The sequence below is a fragment of the Larus michahellis genome, chromosome 9 (genome assembly GCF_964199755.1).
Source record: "Larus michahellis chromosome 9, bLarMic1.1, whole genome shotgun sequence".
Classification (NCBI taxonomy): domain Eukaryota; kingdom Metazoa; phylum Chordata; class Aves; order Charadriiformes; family Laridae; genus Larus; species Larus michahellis.
Genome location: NC_133904.1, coordinates 37,871,127 through 37,896,670, shown reverse-complemented (window position 1 = coordinate 37,896,670; position 25,544 = coordinate 37,871,127). Strand labels below are relative to the sequence as shown.

Here is a 25,544-nt window from a genome sequence, read left to right as displayed (position 1 = left end):
CATGCGTGATACTAACCTTGGAAAGACATAAGTGTTACAGGAAAGGAATCGGGAACAGAGGACTGAGAGTGCATAATTAGAAGAAAAATTTTTTCACAAAAGAAGCAACTATGATACCTGGTCAAAAAAATACATATTTGTCAAGCAAGACTAGCCTTTGTTTTCACAGAGTAGATGGCCAGAGGATTCCCTGTTGGTATAGCAGCAGAGATTGAGCGAGGCCTTCTACTTTGTAAGTACTGGAGACACAAGCAAACAGTTTAATTTCTGTAGCAGGAATTTGAAGATAAGATGTCAAAATGTTTAGGCTTTTCCATGATACAAAAGAGTTTGGGAATGTGAGGGCAGGAGCCGATGGGTAGGGACACTAACATTTTTTGTCACAAGCTGACAGTTTAGCTGTAACATTAGGCTGCCCCTCAGCTGGTACACATCACATCTTGGCTTTTGTTAAAAAAGCTGTAGGTGTTCTTGGTGGAGAAGCCTATTACTGGGTGGATTTAAAGCCTTGGTCTGTCTTCTTGCCTACAGGAATATTTCCTCTGAAGGACCTTAGGGTATATTAGGTGACCTGAGAAATGAACATGGTTGTTGTGCTTGGCCATGCCTGATCTGTGAGTAAACAGAGGGTCTCAAGGAAGTTTACATGGTGCTATGCAGTGCAGATAGCTCAGGTCCTGAGAGCAGTGTAGCTACATTCACAGAGCACTCTGCTCAGGCTGACTAGGTCAACAGCCTTTGCAAAATAGCTGTACAGCTGCTTTGCCCAACATTCGGCTGTGTAAACATTCCCTATAACCTCCAGTTCAAGTATAGCGTAGGTAGTGGCAGGTATTTCTGCAGTGCCCTGTATTGTACTGTGGGCAAATGTTTGCTTTCAGAAAATCTTAATTAAGTATTAATATGTTGTTATTAGATTAAAAAACATGATAGTTCTATTGTAAACTGCCCAGCATTCCTGAGTTATTGTTACAATGGATTATTTGAGTCATCTTAAACAAGGGTAGGTTTCTATTTGGTAAATTGCCTAAGTGAATTCCCTGACACCCCAGCTAGACTGCTTTTGGCACCTGAACTAACCCTATAAGACAGGTTTGAGTATTTCCATGATATATTTCAGCCTGCAGGTCAGAAATACCCTATCCTCTTGATGCTACTGTAATTTTATTAAACTACATGCCTTGTAACTGAGCAAAATAGCATAATAAACATATATAAAATATTCTAATTAACTTATGTGTGTTCATGTTAAGTTTTTTCTAAGATTTTTCGGTTGAATTCTCTTACCCTGAATGACTTCCGGCATGCTGTCTCCAGTAGCTAGAATTGCTTTTTGTAAATTAATACGGCACTTCGGAAGCTCTCTACTCAGCCACCGAACATTCAAGTGCAATGTACTGACTTAGGCAAGATCACAGCTGCTAACTGATGTGCAATAGTTATGTTTAAATGAAAATCTGCCTTGGAAATCTGTCTTTGTAATATGCAAGGGAAAGTATGCATAATGTTTCCCTCTCTTAGGATAATAATCCTACTATGTTGGAAACTGTACTGGGCAAATTAATAGAAACTACTTAAAGAGTGGAGTAAATGCACATAGTAATCAATACTATGTGTTCAGGAAAAGTCAACTCAACTTTTGTCACAAATCTACTGGAATCTTTAAAGAAGTCACTGAGCAGGTGAATGAGAAAAAAACAGTTGATGCAGCACACTTTTATTTATAAAGGCCGATTAAAAAAACCACACCTGTCCATGGCTCTCACAGAAGTTAAACTGTCAAAGGTGAAGAGGGGAGATCCTTCCTTGGGTGGATAAGTGGTTAAAGAGTAGAGGAAGAATCAACGATCAGTTTTCATTGTGGGTTTTGTAGCTTTAAGAGTATGTAGCTGAGTGCAGTCTAGCCACCTGATTATTAGGTTTTTTGGTAGATTTCACATATTTGTGAAAGACAAGGCCTTTCTGAGATTTCAGTTTCTCAGACTGGGGGAAATATGGAAAAGAAGTACTACTCAGACTTTCCATTCTTGGATCCGCAGAGGAAAACTGGCTCAAGCTATTCTAGTAATAGTAATCAAAGTATAATAAATGAGAGAACTTCAGTTAATCCATTTTTTTTCTTAATTTTTAATGTTTCATGTTTATGAAACACATTAGGTCAGACCAATGTAACAGGAGGTTAAAAAATTCAGCAACAAAAAAGCTACAGATAGTCAAATTTTATCCTTACTATAACTGTGATTTAAGAACATACATAAACATGAATATAATTTTTAGTTGTGGATTGAATCGGTGTACCAGACCACTTTTTCACAGAAACAGGATGAAGAATTGCAAGCACAGGAAGAGAATGTATCTTCTGTATTTGTACTACTATAGGAAGAGTCTCAGTGACTAGTATATAGTATAATATCGAAATAATACAAATTAATAGTACCTTTATTAAACAATGTTTGAGATCAAAAGAAAGCCGTAAGATTTTTAAGACCAGCAAAAGTAGCTGATGCAGGCTTCTATTACTCTTTTCCAAAATAAAAATGATAGTGATTACATACTGATTTATTTGTAGTTCCACTTTCACAGTAGGAGAAATTTTGCACAACTAAATTCCTAAGTTTACTGCAAGGATTCCAAAAAAGACTAGTTTTATTTTCATATTCAGTTGCCTTAGGACTTCAGAAAAATGTATCAAAAGAGAGGATATAATCCATGGAGATAGGGAAATTGGTAAGCAGCCAGCTTCACTACTAACTCAAGTGGGTACAAATAAACAACGCTATAAGCAGTCAGTGGCAAGCCAGCTTATGCTGGTGCCAAACAACTAGGCTACGGAAGCATGACATAAATGAAATTTTTAAAAATTCAAAAAGCCAAGTGGCTAACCAACGTATGTTTTCTCTCCTGTGTTTTCAACATCTTTTCACTGTTCATTAATGTAAAAATAATGGGGTATAGAAGATGGTGCATGATTCAAATATTATTGGCATCCAAATAGCGGTATTCTTTACTGAACAGCCTGCTGAGACTTTTGCTGTTTCAAAGTCTGTTTGGGAAGCAAAACCATCCTGATTTAAATTTTTATTCTTTCCTGGATACTGTGGGTTAAACCTGCAATTGTGTTAATTGATGTAGTAGTCCTGATTTTTTTTTAAGAATTTACTCTCCTTGGTATGAACACAGCACATCTTTGGGAGAGAAATCTAGATAGCTGTAAGCCTGCTTGAGCTAAATCAATAGCTAAATCAATATTGGCATAATATGTGACATATCAAAAGTAACAGTGATGGATTACTTTCCAAAGCATTTTAACAATGTTCATCTTCCATTTTATAGTTTTGTGATCACATTTTCTAACATTGAAAACTAGATAATTTTTGCAGGGCATCAGTTTATTTGTATGCCACTCTACTGATTCATGCTTAACATTCAGACTTCAAGTAGTGGTTTTGCTTGTGTGATCTGAAAGCAACACTGAAATTTTTCTGATCCGGAAAGAAAAAAAGCGTTTCTCCAACATCTGCTTGAGTATCTTCAAGCACATTATTAACCCAAATGGTTAAGAATAAGGCATTTCCTACCGTACAAGAACTTACAAGATAATCCATGCAGTACTAATTTACAGCCAAAATACTACTTTACAGAAAAAAGAAATCCTTCAAATCTATGAAATGTTACAAAAGGTGTTTTCACTGATAAGCAGGCTGAGAGAAACACCCATTGTGCGAGTTGCTAGATGTTTGTGCCTTCTTCCAGTACCACAGGTAGAGCTAGGTTATCCCAGGCAGGAGGGCAATATAGCATTTGGTATTCAACCATCGTCATCCTAAAGCTAGATGTGTTCTCATTAAAAATTATTCAAATTCATTACTCTGTGGCCATTCTTTTCAGACACCAGCCAGCTGTTCATTGTGGCAGTGTGTCTGTGTGGGAGAGGTGAAGTCGGGTGGAGGAAGAGCCAGTTGTGTGATTTCCCTTTAACTTCGGCATTGTAAACAGAGCTTGGTTCTGCATACTGATTTCAGCAGGCAGCCAATGTCAACACTGACATTTTCAATCTCTTTCTTTTATGTCACATTAGAGGAAAGTGACCTGTTGTGTTTGTGGAAGCTCTGGAATCCCGCAGGAGAAGGATCACTCAGCACCCCGGCAGTCTGCCAAGTACAACTTGTTCTGAAACACAGTGGTGCTGAGAAGTTGCATTATCAACTGAAACGCAACGTCGGCTTAGCAGGAGATAGGTTAGACTGTTGATTAGCTGAGTTGTTATGACCAGCTTTCCCTCCAGGGTACATTGCACCTCTGCTGCCAGGCTCTTCCCTTTTTCCTCGCCTTTCTACTTGTTCTCCCATACTGTTCTTGGAGGTGGCCACGGCCGAGTTCAAAATTATGCCCTATTCTAACACTGTACTGTAGTCAGCATCTATTGCGTACACTGGGAATGGGGGGTCCTTCCTTAAGAGTGTCTTAAACTGTTAAATTGTTCAGAAGTCATATGTTTTGTTCCAGTGATAACAAATGCTGAAAGTGTAAGATACTGATTTAAGTTTTATTTCTGGTATCCTATTTCTTTGACCTGTTTTATGAAGGCAGAAGTCCTAATATCATCTCATATGAATATCATAATAAATCCATCTAATCAATCAAGAATAATAAAGTAGTTTAGCCGGTAGGAAAAGGAAGAAGCTTAAATAAGTGTCTTGCATATAGAAAAGACATAATGTGTGCTAAAAATACAAACGCGTTTGTATTGTTCCAAGTATTCCTGATTAACAAGAACAAACTGAATGTAGACTAGGATTTAAATCAGAAGGTCTTGAGTACTAATAGGAAAGGAGGTACTTCAGCCCACCAAAAACAAGTGCTTACTACAGAAATGAGTCCCTGCCCATTGCAGGGGGGTTGGACTAGGTAACCTTTAAAGGTCCCTTCCAACCCAAACTACTCCACGATTCCATGAAAGATGATATAAAACAAATTGTCAGGCATATCAGAGTCATCTGATCTTTGTCCAGAGCTCCTAACATCTAAAACTTCCATGGGCTTACTTTTATCTTTAGTCCTCAAATCTGTGACTCCACTTTGTAGAGAAAAACTAGACTGTATATGCAGAACGTACACTTTTATCACGGTGGGCAGTGAGACTCTGGCACCCAGTACTTCCGTGCTGCATGGGAACCACAAAAAATGGTGGCAGAGTGGAAAAGTGTAAAACCTCTCTATATGATTGCACCAGGAGGCTGAACACATAGAAGGGAAAGATGGCAGCTGTGGCACAGGGCAGCAGCCAAGAGTTGGTATGGTATATACATGTAAAATAAATTACTAAATACACTAGAATAAATTGGGTAAGGTAAGCAGATGGGTAAAAATTCTGGAGTTGAACAAATCTATAGTAAAAGTCAATATAAAATAAAAGTACTGAACACGTGGAGTAGACTTTCAGAGGAAATAGAATAAGTATTTGTGTAATATGCAAATAAATGTGGTTTATACACATTTATGCATAATAAAACCTTCAGGGCCCAGACAGAAGAGAAGAAAGGCCAAATCTGAAAAGAATGCGACAGCTTGGTATACCATTTTAAGGAAGAACTGACGGCCTCAGGATTGTTTGAAACAATTTTTACAGATTTTGGTTGAATGTCTGACTTAAAGCTTATGGAAGTTCACATGAGTTTTTTCACTAACTAAGCCAAGCATCATATAGTACTGTTCACATTAGTGGCAAATACTAGATCATGAGCTAAAGGTTTCAGTTTTAAAAATACCTTTGCATTGTTCAATTCTGTAATACTTTCTTAAATGAGGCAGTAAAAGTGATGAAAAGAAACTGGTAGGCTTTAAGCAATGTTAGCATATTTTTCATACTGCGACTGCACACAGTCTTTGCATGTGATTACATTATTATACGGATATGGTACATTCTCTACTGGAGATATCTTTTTGAGAATGAACGTGTCTTGCTAATATGAGGAATATTGCCAATGATAAGAATATCAAAATAATAATTCTAAAGATTATCATAATTGTTGCATCCTTATCTGAGTCCTAAATATTTACTCGTATCTGCATGTTACTTTATAAAGGCAGGTAATTTGCAGTGTGTCAAAAAATATTAAAGATGAAAGACAATAATAGACATTTTTAAAAAGAACTAAGGAGCAGAGCAATTGCATCTGTCAAAGGCTGCAGGATTACAAAATTTGTTGTTTAAATTCAAGGACTTCAAGACCAATACGGAAACAAACATATAGACCACTGAAATAGTAAAAATGTTATTATTTTGTGACGTATTGTGCCGATTTTAACACGCCACGTGAAGTCTGCAGAACCCGCAGCACCAAAGACTATTTTGTAAGGCACATTGTAAATGGGTTGAACTTTGATTTTTCATGGGCCCTGTGGCTAGATATTACTTGTTAAAATCTAAGCAAAGACATTGTATTCATCTGAGATGGTAAGGGTATATTTATTTTGTAGATTTAAAATGTTGGCCTAATGTGCCCTGCTGAAAATGGAAAGCAGCGAACACATCTTTTGCAAGTGCTTTGTTCCACACTTACCAGAAATCTTATAACAACAGTGCTGTCATTTTGAATGTGTAAACACAATGGAAGGTGCAATATTAATAAAGAAGCATTTCAATTTAAAATTTTGAAGAATACATGATGAAATGCAGTGTGGACTAAATGAGAATATAAATCATATATCAGAATTCATTTTTATTTTCAAAATAGTGATTAAAATCAAACAATAAAGTACAAAACTAAATCTAGCGATCACGAATCCATTGTGTTTGCAAAAAGTGTGAGCTGACTCTGACAGTTTTAGTGAAGAATGGAAAGTACAGACAGCCTTGAATTCTTTAGTTCAGTTTCGTTTCATTTGGCAGTGTCATGGATGTAGTTAATTAATTGTAGTCGTCTTAAGTCATTGGAATGAGAATTTCTCTCAATCTTCCATGAAGTGTAATACACCCACTTTGGGGCGTTGGGGGAGCGTCTGTATAGCTCAAACGTGCCCAGGATCATGTGCACAGAATCAGACCAGCCATGGGGTTTCTGGAAAATGGAGTTTGAGCAAAAGGAGCACTTCATCAGGTCTGATTCTGCAGCCACACGGGCATGTAACTTTCCTTGAAGTCACACTTATTTTTATGACATTTCTTGCCCTACTTTTGGAGACTCCAGAGACCTAGAGAAGCATCCAAACTTGCATGTGTTTGGATGAACTAAACTGTTGAATTTCTTAAGGACTCAAACTAGAGGAACAGGTTATTTCTGAATTATGGGAAGCTTAGATCTAAATTCAGATGCTTATAAAACATTGAGTTATACTGTGCGTGGATAAAAAAATGCCTGTGACAGTGTCCTTAAAGCCAGATTCCCTCATGATCTTAGCCTTAAATTTTGATTGCCCTTGGGGAGTCATAAAGACACACCGTTGGTAAACTAAGGGAAGTCTCCAGAAACACCCAGATTTACAGAGCCCTCCAGTATGTCCTTGCAGACTTTCGTGGTGATGATGAGCGATGTCTCTGCTGCCTGTCTCACATATTCCACAGAGCAGCCTGCGTTATCGCCCCATCGTGCCAAAACCCCTTGCATCGTACTGTGTACAGTCTGGCAGTTTCTGAGGTGACATTTGGAAACAATGTTGATATAATCCAAGAGTCTAGCCAAAGCCCATAGAAATCATTATATTTTGAGTTAAGCTTGAAACCTTTTTGTGTTTTAGTTTCCAACCTGTCAAATGGAAAAAAATGCCACCTTTCTTCCAGATTTCCTTCTATCCTTTTTAGATTGTATGTTTTCTTGGGCTGGTATATTTGTCAAATATTATCTAATATATTAACTGCATAGTACCTATGAAGATTTGAATTCCAGTCTCAATTAGGTCTTTTATACTCAATGGCAATAAAAAATGATTTTACTAGAGGTAAGCTGTAATGTATTTGCAAGCTTTGTGTCTCTGATCTGTTCAGTCAAATACCAAGTTTCAACTCAAACTTTGAGAGTGGTCATAACTGTACTGTGTGATTACGACACCCTCTGTGATGTGCTTATCAGCAATCTTCACTGCAGTTATGCATACCTGCTTTATTTTTTTAGCTGTCTCTCTGATCTTTCTCCAGGCTTGCAGTTCTGTGACCATTTCTGTTTTTATACCCAAGAGCAAAAGCTAAATAGGAGGAATATGATTAAGGATTTCGCATAAACCTGTTAGATACTGTGTAATTAAAAGCAAAAAGCACTTCCCGTGAATCAGAACATTTATGCTATTAAAATGGATAAAAGTACAATAGAATTCACAGATTTACTTAACATTTCTAAAAGAACAAAAATCCAGTTCTCTGTAGAGATAATACCATGGGAACCAAAAAAGAGGCATTTTGTCTTGTTAATCACAGATGTTACTATACAAATTCCTATAGCTAATCTACGTGGTACAAAAATGTATTATAATGATTAAATGCTAAAAGCTTTGTTTAAATAACAATAGGGTCATCTTGCAAGCTGATACCCTCCCACCTCGCAGATGAAAAAGGCAGAGATTGAAGTGTAGAAGCACAGCTCTTATTTGCAAAAAAGGTAAATTTTCAAAATTAATTAACTGTATGAGACCCCATCAGCATCATGTTCCTCCAGTTTTCTGCCATTGATACCGTGATCTTTCATGGCATTACTCCATTTTCATTGGGAATCACCTCTGTTGAGATTATTAACTCTGTTAATAATTGCTGTTATGAATTAACCGAATCCAAATCTTTCCAGCTTGCCAGTATAATGATGTTTCATTCATTATGGCCACACAGATACAATGGAGGTAACAGTCGTCTTATATATGTACAACTTCATAGCTAGGCTTGTTTATGTTGCAAATTAGTAACCTGAATGATCAGCTCTTCAAAATTAAGACACTTAACTACCTAAAGTTGCTTTTAATTCGAAATGTTGGCAAGTAAATTTAGACATCTCTCACCATTTTTTCCTAAAAATACATTGCCTCAAATGACTTTACCAGTCTGTCAAATGAAGGACTATAATACTTATCTTTTTTCAGCCTAAGCGTGATTTGGGAAGCTTAACTAACACTCCACATTGTTCTTTGTATGACAGGTTTTTATTAGAGGTGAAAACCCAAAGAAAGAGTTAAGGATGAAACTCTGAGTGATTAAAAAAGCACCTTGATGTGGAAAGGACTGTAAATAAAGTGAGGGCATAAACGAACTTACTCTCATTCCAGTCTTTTAGCTGCAAGGGGCCTCGAGCATACCACATGCTTTTTCACTATTAGAGGCCCTCTACGTAATGCAAATTAAAACCAGGGCATGCCTTTTCTTAGAACCTCCGCCAGGCATTTTATTTTCATAGCTGTCAACTTTAAAATCATGCTTTCCTCTTACTGATGTTTTGATGGAGGTGGAAGAAAAGAGCATGCAAGTGAACTCTGATTACTTCAATGAAAAGTGTTAGTCATTTGGACCATTTTCTTTCTGTCCTGCAGGTTCCTGGCTGACCCTTTTAGATGGAGGTGGGGGTGGGTAACAACATCAGTCTAGACAGAAGAGGCCAACAACTAGTTGTCCACTCAGGTTTCAGATTATAAATGAATAGTGTTCAATTTCTCACAGATGTTTGGCAGCCGCTGTGCTTTCACTCTAATCGCAAGCAGGATTTCTTCTGCCTGAAGAATGCAGTGACCAATAGACATACATAGACTCATACAATAAGGATTCCATCTACCGTGGTTTAGATTTATCAACTACAAAACAATAAGTTTTTTAAAGTGAGGTCACTACAATTATAGTCTTACTAAATATATTAAATTATTCAGACCTGGCACATATTCCTTTAAAGTTTGGGGAGTTGAATGTTTGTTTCGTGTAGAATGATATTTGTCACTAGGTCTGGTCCAGGGATTAATGTAGTCCTGTAAATCTAAAGTCAGACTGTATCTGTAAAAGCTCTTCAAGGATTAGGAAAAACATAGAGTTAAAAACTATATGTATGCCCAGCCTACAAATAAAGGAGCGTTTAGTTTTCCCTATGCCACCTAATTTAAAAAATGGTAATCTAAAAACTGAGGCATTAAATACAACACTCTTAATTTCTCTTCGGACACCCAGAGCTTCACAGTTGCCAATTACCATGTCAAATTACCAAAAATTTTGTAACTCAAGTTTAAAAGCACATCTTTTTTTCCCCTGTATTTAAGAAGAATCTAACTTAACAGCTAGGTGTTTAAAGGCTTTGTTCTAGTCTGAACACAGGCAAAAGTCCAGGTTGTCTTCTTGGAAGTTGTAAACCAAAAATAAATTCACTTAATGTTAACTGAAGTGAAAAAAGAAAAGATGATACAGGTTGAATGTATTTTGCTAAATGTCGAAATGTCACAGAATTTGCACAGTAGCATGGTCAACAAAAAATGATGCAAGAATGATGACAGTAAAAGCAGTTCAGTGGCAAACAGGATAGTACATAAAGAAAATATTACATAGTAAGCCTGGGATAAAGAAGTTTTACTCTCTGTGCAACTACAAGCTGATGCTCTTCTGTTGCTGAGTATCCCAATGGCTCGTTGTAGTTACTCATTTAGTTTATACTTCAGAATATATGAGAAAATTATGAGAAGCATATAACTTCCTGTAAAGTTATCCCAAATGGGGAAGAACCCAACCATCAATACCCCACTGTGGCCCTTAATGGGGGTTCTAAGAGATGTATTGGTCAAAACAAACAGAATCATTGCGCTTTAAAAAGGAAACAGAAAATGTAGGCTGAGTAGCAGGAAGAACTTTGTTACAGAGAGACCTATTAGGCTGTGAAATCATAGAATCATAGATTCTACAGATAGAGAATTGTCTAGGTTGGAAGGGACCTTTCAGATCATCCAGTCCAACCATCAACCTAACTCTGACAAAAACCATCACTAAACCGTATCTCTAAGCACTATGTCTATCCGTCTTTTAAATACCTCAAGGGATGGTGCCTCAACCCCTTCCCTGGGCAGCCTGTTCCAATGCTTAATAACCCTTTCAGTGTAAAAATTTTTCCTAATATCCAATCTAAACCTCCCCTGGCGTAACTTGAGGCCATTTCCTCTTGTCCTGTCACCTGTTGCTTGGGAGAAGAGACCGACCCCAGCCTCTCTACACCCTCCTTTCAGGTAGCTGTAGAGAGCGATAAGGTCTCCCCTCAGCTTCCTTTTCTCCAGGATAAAATAGTCTGAAATAGTCTCCCAGAGTAAGCACTGGAAACAAAATCACTCGGAACATGTAGAAACTGATGAACAAAGTCTACTGGAAACACGAGGATGGGGACCATCATTCCTTCCAGAGCAAATGACTGCTTCTTAAATTATCAGGGTTTGTTACATTATACAGGAGACATCACAGTATGTATAGCTGAAGTTTCTAGATACTATCACAATTCAAATAACATAAAAATAATACTGTCTCACGAACACTTGGAAATGAAAACTAGTGTGAGGTATTCAAAGAAACTCAAAAAGCTGCTGTTCACAGTCAAGAGTACATACAGGATAACAACAGGTCAGTAAGGCGTAAAAAAAAGTAACTGTCTTAGCCTAACTTCTGTTTATCCATCATTGTTTGAAAATGTTTGCATTGTACCGGAAAAGAGGAGAGAGTGATTTAAAGAAGGAGGGTGATTGTGTTACTTTGACTTTTTGAAATTTTAGAGGATATTCTGAAAGTACAGAAATACTTGAGGAGGATGTGGGTGAGTGGATGCAAAGGACTGGTTGGAATTGGACGAATACTTAAAAAAAAATCCCAGCACTTATCAAATCAATTTTCCATACTTACATGCTATATTGGTATCAAAATAACATCCTGTGAAGTGACAACACAGAGGAGAAAAACAAAAACAAAAAATGCCTTCTAATGCTGTAAAATCAAGAGTCAGTTTCAAACATATAGTGATGTTCATTCGTCTTCTATAATCGATATATTTACTGTATGTTATATTTAAGTTGCCAAGTATAAAAGCGAGGGTGAAGGACTTCGTAGGTCAAATTTTACTGTAAAGTGGAAACAACAAGAAATATAGAGCTTTAGGCATGGAAGTTTGACTCTTTCTTTAAAGTATGTCTTTCCAGTTCTAATAGAAAATTACAAGCTATCTATAAATATCAGATCATAATAATTATCATAATAATCAATATAGACAGAAATTGATGTTTCTTCTTTAAAATTCTAAAATTTCCAAAGGAATACTCTGATTCTCTAGAAGATTATGTAGATTTTTTAGACATATAATGTTCCTGTAGAACATCTTTCTATATCTGTAGAACCTGTGTTTTTTTAGTCTACACTACATTTTTACGCTTTTTGGCAAAGGTCCAACTTTAGCTGCTATCTACAAGAGAAGCAAATATTTTATTCTGTACTCTTTTCTTTTTATTCCTTAATGGACTAATTTGGGGAAATCTTTCTGTCCCGTTTGAAAGTTATAGATCTCTTCCTTTGTAGTAAAAATTTCATTAGATTATTATCATTGCTTCTTACTGAACTTTCTCCACTCTGAAAAACTAAGGCAGATAGGTCAACAGAACTTTCTTAAGGCCATTGATTGATCCAGGCAGGGCTGGAAATACGAAATTCCTGGCTTTTGCTACTGTACACAGACCAGTAGACCACTTATTTTTGTGTCACGGAAAATTAAACCAAATCACTTTGCAAGGTTTCTTAATGGGTTGCTTATCTTACCCTGTTTGCATGGCTTTTTGCTGTGGTAAAGATACGAGATTCAGATTTTAGAGTTTAAACTCAGCTTTTAATGAATCTGAAAACTAAAATCTTTTTGCAGACTACTACTACTAATACCCCAAATATTCAGATTACTGCCAGATCAATCAGCATTTCAGCATGGGATGATATTGTTTTCTTCTGGCAGTAAGTAGCCCACATTATGACTTCACCTCTTAAATTTCCTCAAGAGGTTAGTTTTCACTAGAAGTGCAGTTTTTCCAAGCCATATTCAACTTAACCGTATCATAATTTAGGAATTTAATTTGTTCCATATTCTTGCAACTGCCGCTCTCAGCAGGTGAATGGATGGTACTATTTTTTTGAAGCTTGGGAGCATAGAATTTGTTTACTTAGGCTTTTATAGAGTTTTAGAAAAAAAAAACCAATCAAATAATGAATCCACTTCTATGTAAGTACTTACATATATGTGCATAAGTGCATACATGTATGTATATAAGTACTTACATATATATGCGTATTTTTTCTTCAAAAGTAACGTGACATGGTTAATGTTTTATATTGTTTGTATTATCACTCACATACTGCCCCTAAGGAAAAGCCATTGCATTAAAATAATTTCTTGTGTAAGAGGGCATAGGCAGCCTATTCCACCCTTCCCATAATAGTTTTCTGGGCAGGAAACATGTCACAGATTTTCTAAGAGAATCATAGATATGCCCAGAACTCTGCAATATCTCAGTATTTGTTGGAGCAGGGATGGTGAGTAACCACAAAGGATATAATGGTAGTTCTAGTACAGGCTCATATGGAAAGCATCTGAAGTGCTGTGTGTGCTCTGTGCTTTGATCCAAATCTAGCTGAGAAAGAATTCAGGGGATGGGTGGAGGTGGGCATGAAGGAAAGTGAAGTATCTGGGGAGAGGAAAAGAGGAGCAGAGGACTGGCAAATGAGAACAAGGAGGCTGGAGACTGGTGTACAAAACATTAGGAGAACTTAAAGGAGAAAGGGGGGAATGTACCAAGAGGGATGTAGGAGGGGCTGGAGAGGGACCTTTGGGTTGTTTCATCCTGAGGAAGGTGCATAGTAAGCTGCACGAAGGGTGGGTAGCCAGCACCAACAAATGGCTTCAGCAACTGAAGCTGAGAGATCCGAAGGAGAAAGGCAGTGAAAAAGCCCCGTTGTATCACTCTTGCGTTCCAGGCTGATGAACTGTGATGCAGTGATGGACTGTGTCATGCCCAAGTGAAGAGAGATCACTCCTCAGTGAAATACATCCATTTCTGGAGAGGAAACATGAAATTCAAGTTGCATTAAGTGCTGCAGAAGGTGTTTTTGGCAAATAAATGAGAATGCTACATCAGACTGAGGCTAATTATATTAGAACTGTCTCAGCAATTAAATATGGCTCAAACGGATACAAAAAAAGTTATGTGAACTTTATTTATATTAACTGGTGGGGGTCTTTTTTATTTAAAGCAATATATAGCAGTTCAGGACTGATTCTTCCTTTCAAGTCCAGGAGGATGTGATACTGTTTATCTTGTAAAAACAGCTGCTGCCTTTGTTCTTGTATTGAGGAAACAGATAACTTTAATGATTCACGCCTCTTAACATTTATATACAAGAGCTGTATCAAGCTCCCTGGAGGTGCTGCACTCACTCACGTATTGGGCTGAAGTCCAATATGGTATGCAAGAGCATGTATGATAAATACTGAAGATTCTGTTAAGTCCAAAATTATTCTTCCTGCTGTGGGGATGAAGTCGGAAGGGAAAAAGCTTTCCCATTATGCCACAAAAGTGCAGAATCACTTTTGGCTGCAGCCCTAGACATTCTCTTTCATAGGAGAGGTACAGTGCAGGATTAAATGAGGTCACGCTTTCATCTCCCTCAGACCTATGTCATTTTGGTGTGCAAAGAACTGATAAGAATGCAGTTCTGTATCAAAAGTGTGTAATGGGGAAGAGAAGGGAAGACTGGAATGAGGGAGAGGCAGGAGGAGAGTTTAGGACCCTTACCATCTCCCTCATGAGGGGAGTTCACAGGAGTTCACAGTAGGTAGTCTTCTGAGAAGATATTTGCTTCAGGGTACTCTTGCAATTGTCCTTATAGCAGTAGATTATTGGAGGTGCAAAGGCTGAGAATTTGAGTAGCTCAAATGCAAACCTGTCTCTTAGTTTGATTTTCTATTGCTTACATTAATCTTCCAGCTACATTTTATGAATGAAGCTAGTCGCCTCCCACTTGTTGCTTCTACACAGGACAGGAAGGCAAATGTATTACTTTTCAAGACGGGATGGCAGAAGTCCAAACATATCTAACAGAGGAAGGAAGCAATCTTATCAGCCTTTCTGGCCCATTGATAAAACCATAGAAGGAAATCATTCAGCTTGAAATGAGAAAAAGGAAGTCTTAGATAAAATGTAGAAGTTGCCTGGGGAGTTTTCATATCACGTCAATGAAAAAGTCACATACAATTAATGAAGCATTCCAGTCTGTATGAAGTGCTTTATTTGTGATATCAAAGCAGAACTATTCACAGTTTTTGACAAGCTTCTCTACAGTGGATCAGTTGACATTTTTCTGGCCTGTCTACTTGGTCATGTACCTTTTATCTAAGCTCTTCTTTATGGAAAAAACCCGCAGCAGCCATCCTGAAATGTGGTTTATTGCTCCGTTCATGTCATAGAGTCTAATTTTTAGTCACTATTACACATGGAGTATTTTGGCATCCTGGTCTTATTTTTAATTAAAAAAACTAGTTACTTGTATTCAAAGCAAATAATAAACATGGTTACTTGGGGGTTTGTACCTAAGCTGCTATCTCTATTGGCAGCGTGTCATGCCATCTAAAAATACTAGACCAAGCTAGCACTAGCTAGCACAAGCTAATCTCTGCAGTGTACCTTATTGCACAAAATAGACATATCCAGTGCCTCGTATTTTTTCTAGCAAAGTAATGTATCACAGTGTGATTGCTGTGATAATGGAAAACAAACAATCTCAATTTAATTAGTTAGGTTTAGCACTGTTGGGATTATTACAGTAGCTCGAAGTTGGGGGAAAAAGGGACTCTGACATTGTTTCTTTAGGTCTATAGTCGGCAATAATTTGAGGTACAGGAAGTTAATTTCAGACTAAAGCTTGAGATAAAGAACAAAATACACATTCAGTCGAAACCAAAACATCATGGTATTTCAATCATATGGGTAGTTAGGATTATAGCATGGATTGTTTGATAAACAGATGTTACTCTTTAGATCCAAAGATCCTGGTTAATGCTGAATACCTGTATTTTCCTGCTAAATTAATTATAATTAAGGGTGTCCAGCATTTAGACTTATTTTACAATAGTGGTATAAGAATAAAATTAAACTAAAATAAAACAGAATGCTTGTCAAAGGCAGGACTTTCAATATATATGGGTTGTATTTTTTAAATGAAATTCTTATGTTTAAACTTAGGTAAGAAACTTGAACATTTGAGCAAGTCCTTGTGGATGCAGTATGTTCCTTTATGACTGCTGAGATGAACAAGCAATTTGAGTATGCAGATAATGCTGAATTATGTAAATTGTGAGTCTATGCATGCTTAAAATACACAGAAGGCAATAATCAACAACACTGTACTCAATTTAGTGTATCTTGAGCGTAAAACACTTGTTTATTGTCTTTCTGTGAAAGCCAGAAGCATATTCTTGCCAAACTCTCTCTCTTGCAAACTTTGTCATCTATCAAACATTGCTTTGTTATTCCAGAAGATCTGGTATTTTAAATTTTATTTGAGTGTATTTTATCTCATCATTCTATTTTCAGTCTTATAATAGGTGACAACTGTAGTTACCATTATGGGCAGTAAGTTTGAAGCATAATTTCTTTTTAGGAATTTAAATGTTTTTCTCTGAAGAAATGAGCAGATTGTCTACATGGATCTAGTAGTAAGTATATGGGATAGTGAACTGTATGAGACTCTCTCCCTCCTGGAATTAATACTGTGATGGGCACCTAAAAAATTTCCCCAGACAGCAGAAAATGTGCTGCTTTCCTGCTTAGGGTTTTTCTGTTCTAATCAGGCTAAACCAGAATTCTGGCTGTTCTACCTCCTTTATTGTTTACTCATGTTAAAGCTTCTTGTTTTGTTATCATGGACCCACTATGTGGTTGTCAAGCCTGATTTATCACAGCCCTGTTCACCATGACCTTTAAAGTACAGCATGTTACTGCAGCAAAGTCAGTTTTCCAGTAACAGAGAAATGAATCAGTTGACATAGCCATGGCCTTTTACAACTTGCAGAATTTATGGGGTCATAGGCTCTCTTTGTACAGTTAGGCTGTAGGTCAGTAACACGTGAGCTAAATCAAATCTCAAAATGTCTCTCTCCTATCCTGCTCCTACCTGTTACAGCATGAAGGACACTTTATATACAGCAGAGGTAGAAGTATATTGTTGAGCATCCACCAAAACAAAACTAAAACCGTAAGTTCTTACGGAATCAGCAGAACAGTTGTTTTCCATCTGTCAAAATGTGATAGTCCTGGTTGCAGCTCATTTTTCAGGCAAAAGAGGTAGAAACCAAAATATTCAATCATTCCCTGCAATCCCAGTGAAGGCAAAACAAGCTCTAGCAGAATGACAGATGCCACAGACCTTGGTCCAGTCAAGTGATTTCTTCTGCTCATAACAAGCTGCTACAAAGTATTTATAACTTTTTTTTGCAAATACTCAGACTGCCTCCCACTTCTGGTTGTCTGTAACTTAGGGCAGGACTCCAAAATAGAACAGGGACACATCTGGGTAATCTCCAAACAAGCTCAAATACATAATAGATGGTGTAGAAAAGATCTTTAAATTGTTTATAGGTGTAACATTTTGTCGTATACATACATATATATATATATATGTATGTCCGGATTATTCAGCTTAAATGCTGAACAAGCTATGTCTTTAAAAAGAAGGCATTTTTCAAAGTACTTTTTTTAAAACCAAAACACAACACAAATTACATGGTGAATTTCTGATGATATAACTTTCAGTCATGATATGACTGAAAAAAAGGGATGAACTATATAACATGGAATTCCTGGTCACACTAGTTCAGTTCACAGGAGCACCTAGTTGTGTTCCAAGTATGTTTCCATGTTTTCATAATAGAGAGTGATAAACAAATGGTGTAGAGAGTGATAAACAAATGGTGTAGAGAGAAAGACTTCTATATTAGTGCAGTTGCCTGAAACCCTTAGAAATTGGTGGGTTGGAAGCTATTAAAATACAGTTGCTCTCTGTGTTTTATTTAGATTCTGGGTCATTCCTTAAAATGAGATTACTTGTTTCACATGTAACTAATACTGATGTATATCTGGAGTCATTTCATTGACAGGTACCCGGGGAGAGGTTAGGAGACCCATTCTATGCATAGCGAAATCAACATAGCATCTCTTTATCTCCTGGGAATACTTAGCCTCCAGAATGCTTATCCAAAAGTGTAGCAGCCCCTCATTTGAGTTTCTTTAATTCCTCGGTGCACAGCCTATTCCAGCTGTGATGTTTTTTCAGGCTCAATACAAAAAGGTAATTCGGACAGGTGTAGCACAGGTTTTAGTCTTCAATTAGGTCAAATTACAATTAAATCTGACAGTAAGAAATAGGTTAATTGCTTTAGACCCAATTTAACAAGACTTAGCCCCTGTATAAAACCACTTCTCATAGAAAAAAATTGCATTTTTTTATCTAGGTGAAGGAGGAGGGAAACCTGCCTTTATTTTTAATATCACAATAAGAAAACTTTTATTTTTAATCTTTATAAGGAGACATTCAAATATTCAGGTATTAAATAGTCAATATAAATCCTCGGTCAAAGCTGACAACGTATCATCTTTTACAGCTAACAGAAGTCTTCTTTCTGAACTGTTCTTAGGAGCAGCCCAGGTGACTTATGGAAGAGACAACAGTCTTTTGCTCTCTTTCAAAGATTGCAACTTTGAAAAAATGCATTCTTCCACATTTTACTTGAGCTCACACAGTCTCACTAATGTTCCAGTCATGAGTAGAACTAAGGATTGCCCTGCTGTCTGCTTCTCGGCATGTTTTGTCTGATTGGGGAATGAGAAGAAGGATTATAACAGGTAGTTCTTGCTCTCCCAAGGATGTGGCTAAGCCAGTGTAGGTCTTATTGTACCAGAGGGTTACTCCACAATAGTTTGTGCTTTGGGCAATATGATTTTCATTTGGACTTTGACTCTTGGTAATCAAGTATGACCAATAACATGCCCCAAATTCAATCTTTCATATAAACCCTGAAGTGAATTTAACCGTAAAAAAAAAAACAACCCCAAAACCCACATCTTCATAATCCTGATAATTTACTGTTGGACTGCATCTTACTGTTAACTGTCTCAGTTGTTTATAAAGCCTGCTTGACTTGTTGGTTTTATTTGAGAGGAACCTATGCAGTCTTCATATGTTGCTAACTGAAATAAAAAGAATAGGAAAAATGCAAACATTTAATATATCTTCTTGTGGACTTGCACATAAGAAGTTTTATAATAGGTGTTTCCCAATTTATTGCTTCCCTACAGTCAGTACTGGAATAGCTCTGCCAAAACATTGATGGGACATATGTTATAAAGTATTTGCAGCTTCAAGAGCTAAAGGGTCATGTTCTTCTGGCTGGTTATATATCTGTTACACAGGAGAATGCAGCTCTCTTCTATGAGAAAGCAAAAGCTTTGTTTCCTATCCAAGACTATATCTAGGTACCAGAAAACATTTGTAATAACATATAAGATTAAGACCATATAAAGAAGGAAGAAGAATGAGAAAAGGTTGATGGGGGAAAGAAAAGGGTAGTTTGGTTCCTCTGGCATGGAATTACATGTCTGGACTTTATCTAGCAAGCAGGTTTGACATTTATACTATGCTCGTCTCAGTGTGGCATCAGAGATCTGGATTTCTGTCTGTGTGACTATAGAAAGTCACTTCGCCCCTCTGTGCCTCCATTTCCACCATAACCTCTTATTTGTCTTCATTTAGAATTTGAGTTCTGTGGGGTTGGAAACTGGTCATTTGTACAACCCCTGAGGCATAAATCTCAGATGCAGCCTCTGCATATTGCTGAAATACAAACATTACTATTTCTGTTGTGACTCTAAAGAAGCCATTTGATCTCTTTGTCTTTATTTTGTCAACTGTAAAATGGGGCAGTAACTCACAAGTGGGTTATGAGGATTAACTACTTAATGCTAATGAAATATTTTTAGTTCCTCAGAAACCTTTTAAGGACAGCAAAATATTGTTGAGGAAATGAAAAATGCATTCCATCTGTTTTTCATTAATTCACATATGCTATATGATTGACTTTAAAAAAGGCACTTTTTGATCGATCACATAGAATAGTCCATCTCATGGCAGAAGTTTGTTAACTGCTATAGCTGGCTTTTTACAGCTTTTTGCAAGGGAAGTGGAAGGAGGAAGGAACTGCATGTAAGTTTGCTTCAAGAATAGCAGGAATTTTAATGATTTCCTGTGTCGAGTCTGAGAGTCCTCCTCTACCATTCAGAAGTGACACTGTGTAAACAACAGCAAAGCAACCTCAAAAGAGTAGTGAGCTCTCCAAGAATTGAAACCAAACTAGTGTGTGACTTTTTTCAAAGTATACTGGAGAAGCATACCAGAAGCCTGTTAAAATTTCAATTAAGAAAACGAGACAGCAGTTCGTATCAAAATCTGACTCATTTTAGCAATGCGAGGTATTGAGAGCTGGGCTAGGAGTCTAGTGGTAATACCACCACAAATACACAAGGAGCCTTTCAGTCTTTTGTTCTCCCAAGTAACCAAAAATTAGGGAACCTTTCTGTATACGGTGTAAGGAACACAGAGAATTTCAGCACAGGAAATTATATGGAGAGGCCAATATGAAAATATGAGGTCCGAAAAGCCCGTTTTTCCCAGTAACCCGTGAAATAAAAAGTGAGAGAATAAAAAAAGGAGAACCTGCAAGCCTTTAACACAGATGGAGGAAAAAAATGCTTTTTTCCAAAACATGTTTCCTAGGGAATGGTAATAAGTTCTAAGTGTGGATTAGCTTCCTCAGAGATGTTGGTGAATGGCTAGGTGACTTAGTTGATAGTGAGAGTGTAGAAGTAAGAAAACCGCTAGATAGTTTTTAATATAAAAAATTTTAATTTTCATAGTTTTACAAGATTTAAGGTCTGGCTGGAAAGATACTATTTTTGTTACAGAAATTACTTAGCAAGTCATATGGCTCTGTTGACTTCAGGTATGTATATATTAGAAACAATAGCTTTTCAGTGATAGAATGCTCCATAAAGGCTTTTTAAGTCAGAAGTATTCCATATTTGTTTCCAATTTGCATGGCAACAGGAAACTATCACGATATATTTATATTTGCACGTGAATGCATATGTGCGCATACAGGGAATTTAGAAATACAGTAAACCTGGAGGGATGCTGAATATCTTCAGACTGAAGGAGAGAGACAGGCTGCCTGATAACCGAAGAAAGAGTTCATTTTATTCTGTGCAGGCAGGCAGGAAAGGGAGTGCAGCATAAGCAAGACATTTCATTTGTGGTTGAATCCACAGATGAGCTATTGTAGAAAGTATTCTCCAAAACATGCTTACATGAGAGATGGGGCACGTGGTACTGATTAGATTTAGTACCAGCAGGGCAGTTTTATTACACAGAAACATTACAGTTTGAATGCTGCAAACGTGTTCCAGTGTCAGAAGGCTGTCCCTTTATTGTTACGCTTGCCTTGATGGGGATTATGGAGCTCTGCAGCTTCTCAGAAAGTGCTCAGCACCTTTTAGCTTTGGCCAATGTTATAGTTGGAAAGATTCAAAGCTAGGGACAGTGTTTTCTTTTAATAGTCAAACATGCTGGAAAACAAAGGAGAAAGCATGCTTCACATTCCACTGAAGTCAGTGGTTTCTGTCTCTTTTTGCACTTTAGATCACTTCCAGTCCCCTTTGGCAGGAAAGGAAGAGCCCGTGTTTGGGTCTGCATTGTCTGCTTTCATACGTGGGTACTGAGCTCACACCTACCAGCCGGGGAGTGATGCACCCCTTCTGTTACCCTGCTGTTTCTGATGGGTCCAGTCACTTAAATGCCTTCTTGCCTATTAGTTGATAGATTAGCAATAAGAAAAAAAGAGATTATTAAAAAAAAATGTGCAGCCTTTTTTAAATTTGGTCTTCTCCTGGCATGCCACTGATTGGATTTACACTCTTTTTATCTAGATGATACCTAGAAGTTTAGTCAGTGGCACATTTAGTTGCATTTATTAAGATGCATTAGATCTGTAAAAACACAATTTTGAGCATTCATTTATCTGAAAATGTCAGTAATTAAGTATGAGCTTGGGAAACACAATGCCCAGGGGTTGTACAGTACTGCTATTCTCAGAGCATCTGAGCCTTGATATAACAACCATTCTGAAAAATGTTGAGTGCCATTCTTTGGAATTATTTTTCTGCTAGAAATAGGTATACACAGCAAATCAAAGTTATTTTAGAATTAGTTTAACCAAATTAAGAAGGTTAAGAAAATATATTAGTATGTGTTGGATTTAACACTTAGAACATTTCAGCCTTCATTTGTCTGTTTTCTGCTTTTTACTTCCTCTCTTTTTTCTAGACTATAAATCAATGGAAGGCTAAATTTCCAGGTGTAGACTTTGTTTCAATTACTGTTTTTCCAAACCAGGGAGAACAGGAACAATAATAAAAATACAATAATAAAAAACACAGAAGACTCTCCACTCAGTGTATAATTATTCCTCCAGTGTCAGTAATTCCTGGTTGGGTTCATGGTGATGAATGAACAAATCTCTAACTAATTTCACCTTTTGATATAATTCCTCTTTCAGGTTTCTCTTTATCCTTAAACTATTGCTTGGGAGAGCATTCTGCAAGACAGACAGTACCAAATCAGCATTTCATATATAACATTTTAGTTGTTTTCTAATTGTTTGGGCTTACATATGGATTTAATTTCTTCATCTTAACAAAAAAGTCAGGGTAACATGAACACATATGATTTAGCAAATATGCAAGATTGTATTATAAAAAAACACAACTACTGTGCTTGCTAGAAGGAAGTGCCAGGGGCCCTCACAACATGAATTGTTAATTACTTTCCTCTTCAGCTGCCATAAAGAACTCATTTAATGACGAATTATTTCCCTAAACAATGAGTAGCACTGGTTCCTCTTTGGCCTATGTGCTTATTTATTAAGAATTACAACTTCCTTAATTGATACGTAGATTCAAAGGAACAGGAAATCCAACAGTGAAGCTATTTTTGAATCAGTTGTGGTCAAGGAAAACATCAAAAATATTCTTTAATGATGAAAACACGATTTAGTTTTCAGGCTCAAAATCTAAAAAGCAGCAATATGAAACTTTTCCAATAGTCCTCACATTTTATTTTACCCTTAGGCTGAGAACATAAGAAATGTCAGCTTAAAGTTCTAAATGTTGCTCCTTTAAGTTCTAGAAGTTGCTGCTTAAAGTTCTAAATGCTTTATAACAGGAGAGTCGAGTTAGAGCTCTTCTTCCACTTGAATGAAAGCGCTGCCTGAACAGCATGATAGTATGTAAAAGTACTTGTGTTTGTGAGTGAGGAGAAATTTGAAAAGATGTTATTTGGGAGAGGTGGAGCGAAGATGGCTTTATAGGAAGCGTTTCAAAAGATAAAATATAGTAGATATATTTGGGGAAAGCACAGAAACAGAAGTCTAAGAAGTTAAACACACAGAAAAATAAAGTAGAAGAGAAAAAAAAAGAAAACAAAATAAGAGGACTTTTTAAATAGTTGCATTAAAATATTTGCTGTCAAAGTGTGCACCTGGAATGTCTAAAGAAGAGCACATCCTGACAGTGTAACAGTGTAACAATTTAAATCATTGAAGGTTTGGAGATGCAAAGCTGATGTAAACTTAATGGGTCTGTCCACATTGTTCAGACATAGTTGTGTTCCACAAAAGCCAATGGCAATTGAAAGTTCTCAGTATTTTACAAAATCAAACCTTGAAAAGTCCAAGTGAAATAATGCATGCTGGGGCAAAAAAAACCCCAAAACACAACCTTCCCCCCCCCGAAAACCCCAAGTGTTGATAGTAAAAAGGTAGTGAGACACAGTACTGTGATAAAAAGTGATGTGATACTGCCTCCTGAGCACAGCTGAAGGCAGCTGGAAGATGGTGGGAGGGCTTTCTCAAGGCTGACTGTAGAGAGGGAGAGCAAATGCCATGAAAGGCCTGTGAGACAAAATATCTGCAATGTGAAAAGCTGAGCAAAGCCTGACACGTAGCTCAGTGCCCCACAGATAAGATGAATAAAATACGTACTTAATGAATGTTAAGTTTTGTAACAACTGGGCAAGCTGGGGTCAGATAACAGACAGCGGATTCCATAGGATGGCCTTAGATTCAACAGGCTTCTGCAGAAATCAGTGGCAACATTATTAATAGCATGACATCACACGATGAACTTCAGTAATGACCCTGCTTGAGCTGCGCCTTGTTTGGTAATGCTTCTGGGGTTTATCAGGGGTGACCCTTGCCGTGATCATTTACAACCCCAAGCAGCACGAATTGACAGGAACTGATAAATGCTAGTTACTGGTTTTAGCAGAACTTCTCTATGTTATACTGGCGAATGTGCATTCGCTTACCATGCAGAAAAGTTTATTAAAGGGCAAAATAACAAACCATGTGATCATCAACATCATCATTTCATACTAGCCGTGGCTCTGGCCACACCTCTGTTTTCCCTGGTCACACTAATTTTCTGGGTGTTGCTCTTGGGAAGTACAAAGACTGAATGCTTTGCTCGCACAACAACAGAGTGCTCAGGACACTGTTACTATTTTGATTTTTATTGCACTACTTTTATAAGTACATTCGGTAACTTCGGACGTATTTTCTCACAGAATGTACAGCACAATCTGGGCCTGGTTTTCATGAGCCTTTGTTGCTAGTAGGCAATATCATATGGTAGATTCATCTGACATTGTTATATTTTCCTATACTAACCTTTTTGGGGAGGAAAAAATAAATAACTGTTTGACACACACACAAGGAATGTTGGTCTGTAACCCAGGTCAATGTAAGCCTACAAAATTCTTCTTGGTTTTATTGCTGGCATCGTCATTAACAGCGTTCTGTGCCGGTTATCTGGTCAGATGAATTCTTTTTCTGCTATTTCAAGACATTCCAGTACATTAAGCTTAAAGTTGTCATTGATGTGTATGCAGTTTATAAAATAATGTTACCATTACCTCACCATTTCACTTTGCAATAAGATATCCTCCCTCCCAGCATTCTGCCCTGCAGTATGACAATGTCTTGTACTCCTCCCAGTGATTTTCCCGCAGTAAGATCTGTGACTGTGGTTTTCATAATAATTGAATTACTATGCTGAAACGGTTGTTGCCGATTTCTTCACATTTCTGCTGAGGCTTAGTCTGAAAGGTTATTTGGTGTTAGGGGCTGTCTGACGTAGAGCAGCTGAATCTGTACACAGTAGTTGCTATCTACTTCATTTCAAAAGCACCCTAAAAAACCATTGCTCTCTTTACAGCCTGGGCCTCTATAGCAAAATTTTGTCCCATACTGGTGATCCCAGGAGCCAGACTCTGTTCTATAAATACTGCCAAGGGCTGGAGTGTAGGAGCCTCCTCTTGCTGATGTTGACAACACCAAGATCATGTTGTTTGTTGCGGCTCCTCCCCCTGTTCCTACTTTCTTGCTTTCCATGTATTCCAACAGTGGAAGCTCTTAACACAT

General features: G+C 37.3%; 1 protein-coding gene across 5 annotated transcripts in view; it reads left to right on the top strand.

Moving 5' to 3' along the window:
- The window catches only part of NXT2 (nuclear transport factor 2 like export factor 2), a 72,552-nt gene that overhangs the window by 19,917 nt on the left and 27,091 nt on the right, over window positions 1-25,544 (top strand). For 2 of the 5 annotated variants that reach the window (XM_074600783.1, XM_074600780.1), the window contains exon 3: window positions 8,503-8,591. The exons of the other annotated variants lie outside the window; for them this stretch is intronic. The gene's annotated coding sequence lies outside the window, so the exon portion shown is untranslated. The remainder of the gene's footprint in view (window positions 1-8,502; window positions 8,592-25,544) is intronic. 5 annotated transcript variants of the gene reach the window in all.